Genomic DNA, 5,165 nt, shown 5'->3' with positions numbered 1-5,165 from the left:
GCCTCGCACCTGACCCACATTCCCACGTAGCGCCACCTATCCATAATCCCTGTCTCTGCCCCGGTTCCCAGAACTCCGAAAAATAGTCGTTGACTGTGGATATTGTACACAGACACAGTCCCTTTGATTGTTTAGAGATGTCACTAAACCCACCCAAAGACGAAAACAACCATGCATGGTCAGCGCCTATTAGACAGAGGGGGTCTGACAGCCGATCAGTTCCAGTCGTTCCACCAGAAAGTATGCACGCGGCTCATGTTGACTGTAGTTCAACCGCGCCTAGACGCTCAACACCGCAGTTCGATCGTCTCCGAATTGTTACTTTGTGCCAGGAAGGGCTCTCATCAAGGGACGTGTCCAGGCGTCTCGAGAGAACCAAAGCGATGTTGTTCGGACATCGGCGAGATACAGAGAAACAGGAACTGTCGATGAAATGTCTCGCTCATGCCGCCCAAGGGCTACTACTGTAGTGAATGACCGATACCTACGAATTATGGCTTGGAGGAACCCTGACAGCAAAGCTACCATGCTATTCGTGCAGCCACAGGACGTCGTGTTACGACTCAAACTGTGCGCAATAGGCTACATGGTGCACAACTTCACTCCCGACGTCTATGGCGAGGTTTATCTTTGCAACCACGGCACCATGCAGCGCGGTACAGATGGGCCCGACAACATGCCGAATGGACCGCTCAGGATTGGCATCACGTTCTCTTCACGGATGAGTGTCGCATATGTCTTCAACCCGACAATCGTAAGAGATGTGTTTGGAGGCGAGCCGGTCAGGCTGAACGCCTTGGACACAATGTCCAGCGAGTGTAGCAAGGTGGAGGTTCCCTGCTGTTTTGGGGTGGCATTATGTGGGGACGACGTATGCCGCTGGTGGTCACGGAAGGCGCCGTAACGGCTGTTCAATACTCAGTGCCATCCTCCGACCGATAATGCAACCATTTCGGCAGCATATTGGCGAGGCATTCGTCTTCATGGACGACAATTCGCGCCCCCCATCGTGCACATCTTGTGAATGACTTTTCTCATTTAGAGTGGCCTGCATGTTCTCCGGACATGAACCCTATCGAACATGCCTGGGATAGATGGTTAAGGGCTGTTTATGGACGACGTGACCCACCAACTTCTCTGAGGGATCTACGCCAAGTCGGCGTTGAGAAGTGGGGCGGTACAATCTGGACCAACAGTGCCTTGATGAACTTATGGATGGTATGCCATGACGAATAAGGCGTGCATCAATGCAAGAGAACGTGCTACTTGGTATTAGAGGTACTAGTGTGTGCAGCAACCTGTTCCACCACCTCTGAAAGTCACGCTGTATGGTGGTACTACATGCAATGAGTTGTTTTCATGAGCAATAAAAAGGGCGGAAATGATGTTTGTGTTGATCTCTCTTCTTCCAATTTTCTGTACAGGTTCCTGAACTCTCGGAACCGAGGTGATGCAAAAATTTTTTTGATGTTTGTAGTTATATTACCACCAGCAAATCGCTCCATTTCACTGGAAAACACAAACTACCTCACTCAAACGGACAGTGTTTCGTTAAGACGGTGTCTGCTGAGGGAGGTTCAGACAATAAGAGCGTACACTCTGTGGTGACTGCACATAAAAACGAAAGCTGCACAAGAGTGCGAGCTAAATTTGGTAATCTCTGAGAAGAATCAAGAGGAGATTTTAAGTAGCTTATGGGAAACTGCTTGTATCCTACAACGTAAAGGCAGTGATAACATTGCTTCGTGGATGTGAAAGGAAGAATTCTACAACGTAATGGCAGTTAATGACCATATGGGTAGAGACCTTGCACTTTGTTGGGAAAGAATAGAAATGAAAATATCAGGCAAGTGATACAGACATTTACCTTGAGTGGCGGATTGTAAACTTCTCCATGTATGAAGGGCAGTATCTTGACGAACTGACGGACTGGATGACTCGTCATCGCCCAGCCCACAACGTTAACGATAGAACCTTGAAATTTGGAGAAGGTGTCGATGTTATACTGTAGGCGTCCTAGGCGTCCATTAAGAAGAGATTTTTCGAAATTCCAATCCTAAGGGTATGAAATAGGGGATGAAGGGTTTTTTGAAATATGCCGCTATTAAGGGAATTTTGATGATACATCTAGAAAAATTGGCATTTGGTTTCTCGGTCACAAATGAAGAAGTACGTGAGTCAACATTTCTTGATATTTGACCCCATGCGGGTGAAAGCATTTTTTGAAATTATATCATCATGAAAGAACTACTGATGTATAAAAATACATCTATGAACATTAGAATTTGACTTCTCGGCTACAGATAAAAAATACGGGTGTCATTGTTTTTGGAAATTGAAACCATAAGGGGGTGAAACAGGGGATGAGATGTTTTATGAAAATATTTTATTATGAAAGCATTCTACAAAAATTTAAATTTGGCTTCTCAGAAATAAAAAAATACCTGTTTCATTCATTTTGGAAATTCAACCGCTATGGGGATGAAATGGGGGTCGAAAGTTTTTATGGAAATATTTCATTGTGCAAGCATTATTGAAACTAAACCTTTGAAAATTTGTATTTGTCTCCTCTGTTAGAAGTAGAACATACACATGTCGCTGATTTGGAAGTTCAGCCCCTAGGAGATGAAATATTTTTTGAAAATTGTTCATTGTGAAATCATTTTTTACAGCTAAATCTTTAAAAATTGTTGTTCGGCTTGTCAGTTAGAGATGAAAAAGTACGTGTTCCATTGTTTTTTGGAAATTCAACTAGTAAGGGAGTGAAATAGGGTCGGACTGATTCCACGAGTCCATCATTGATCAGCCCAAACCGCTAAGGACAGAAATTTGAAGTTTGGAGAAGGTTTGGATACTGTAGGCATTAGGCAACGTTTAAGAATGGATTGTCCGAAATTCGACTCCTGGGGAGGGGGGGGGGGGGGGGTAAAATGGGGCATGAAAGTCTTCTTGAAATGGAATTTTGAATCTGGAACTACGAAAGCTGGTATTTGGTTTCTCAGTTAGAAATACAGAAATTCGTGTTTCAGCATTTTTTGGAAATTCAGTCACTAAGAGGGTAAAATAGTCTGAAGTTTTTTTGAAAATAAATAATTACTAAAGAACTACTAAAATATGTTTCAGTGTTTCTGGAAATTCAACCCCTAAAGGAGTACTATAGGGGATCAAAATTTTTAATAAAATATACAAAAATGGTTCAAATGCCTCAGAGCGCTATGGGACTTAACATCTTAGGTCATAAGTCCCCTACAACTTAGAGCTACTTAAACCTAACTAACCTAAGGACATCACACACACCCATGCCCGAGGCAGGATTCGAACCTGCGACCGTAGCAGTCCCGCGGTTCCGGACTGCAGCGCCTGAACCGAATAAAATATACAGTTATATTAAAAAACTTTAAAGCTAAATTTATGAAAATTGGTTTTTTTATTTCTCGGTTAGTTATAAAGAAATATTTGTTAGGGAATGAAAGTTGCTATGGAAATATCTCCATAAGATCGCAAAAGGCATGATAAACTAAAACTTTCGACAGCAGTTACCAGATTCGCTTTTTGGTCAGAAGTACATTCGGAAAAGAACGTCTTTATTTGGTCTTAATTAGCGTGAAAACCTTAGAAGGTGTTGCAATTTGTGAACAATATAAAAATTCGATTAAATAAAAACGAAAAGGATCTCTGATAGTCTGCGCGAGCAAAGCTGCTGGCGCTAAGCTGGTACAGAAATAAACCGCAGGAAATTACAGAGACACTGATGAATTACACAACCACGCAACAGGAAGGTTGGACATTTGAAGAAGAGACTTTCGGAACCAGAGATGCGAGGGTGGACAGAATTGCTTTAAGCCTTCGTGCTGCTTCTGCGGATGGTTATGGTGATTATGTCAAGTCAGATAAACAGTAAAACGGGTGAGTGGAGCACTGTAGCTTTTTTCACTTGTTGATTACCTATTTCTGGACAAACACTACGGTTTGTCGTTTCGAGGATGGTCGTTATTGAAGATCGCACAACTCGGCAAATTACGGGACTGATAATCTGTGCAAGAAACTGAGTAAGTGTACGTATCTAAGTTTTCTGGGTAGTAGGAGTGCGTTTATCCGTCGCAGTGGATGTTGCCATAGCCCGTGTGACCAAATACGTACATTCCAAGATTGGTACATACGGCACACTATACGAAAAAGATCGAGGTCTCCAGAGTGCTCACTGTACAGTGACATGGCAGGGTGCCAGCAAGTCAGTCAGTAATCAAATACCATTCAAATTAGCAGCGTGCGATTCATATTACAGCAAGAACAACCCCGTTTTTTCGAATGAAGTACATATTACGAAGTAAGTTCCTATTTCATACTTCACGATATGAAGTGCCAATTAATAGGATACATTTGTCAGTCGTTAGAAATAATGCGTTATGTAATCTACACAAAATGAAAAAGAAGAATAATTCAAAACGTTTTCCGCCGATTCCCGTACGAAAACAACATACACTGGTATCTAAAATAAGGACGTATTCTGATATTGACGGGTAAAACATTGGCCCGTGGGGGGATCGAACCCACGACCTTCGCGTTATTAGCACGACGCTCTAACCAACTGAGCTAACGGGCCTGCGGGTATATAGTCCTTTAACGACGTTTAAGAGACGTCTACTTTCTTAGTGAGAAAATGACATTTTAAACACGTTTCCCTCCTATCACACAACGATGCTTGAACAATATAGTTACCCATTCTAACCAAGCGTCTCAGAAACCACAAGATTTGCTACAGATGAGAACTTTTAATGTGAATGTAGCAAACACTATATACAACTTTTATTGCAATACTAACAACAGACCTGAAGATAATTTTTTAATATGACGAACACAGTTCTCTCCGACCGAATACTCGAAAACTAGTTGTATCAACCTTCCACTCACGGAATAAACAAGCAAAAAATTACGACTCTAACATCACATGTAGAGATCAGACTCTCCAATACTGCAGCACTCCAAAATACATGCAAAACCCATTTCCGGAACGTGGCAGCTGAAATCAAAACTCTGAACAATATGCTCCAGAAATAAACAGGAACCTCCTGGGGTGGCATTTCAACAGTTCTCAGATGTTCAGCCGTAGCTCTTTCATCCTCAATCGCAGGGTACTGACGCTCCACCTTCCTAAATAGTTCGCA

General features: G+C 42.4%; 1 non-coding gene across 1 annotated transcript; it reads right to left on the bottom strand.

Moving 5' to 3' along the window:
• Window positions 1–4,529: 4,529 nt before the first annotated feature.
• Trnai-aau (transfer RNA isoleucine (anticodon AAU)) lies at window positions 4,530–4,603 on the bottom strand. Its single transcript has one exon. It is a non-coding gene; the product is annotated as a tRNA-Ile (tRNA).
• Between the last annotated feature and the right edge of the window lie 562 nt (window positions 4,604–5,165).

The sequence above is a fragment of the Schistocerca cancellata genome, chromosome 9, assembly GCF_023864275.1.
Source record: "Schistocerca cancellata isolate TAMUIC-IGC-003103 chromosome 9, iqSchCanc2.1, whole genome shotgun sequence".
NCBI classification, from domain to species: domain Eukaryota; kingdom Metazoa; phylum Arthropoda; class Insecta; order Orthoptera; family Acrididae; genus Schistocerca; species Schistocerca cancellata.
This window is presented reverse-complemented; position numbering and strand designations above follow the sequence as displayed.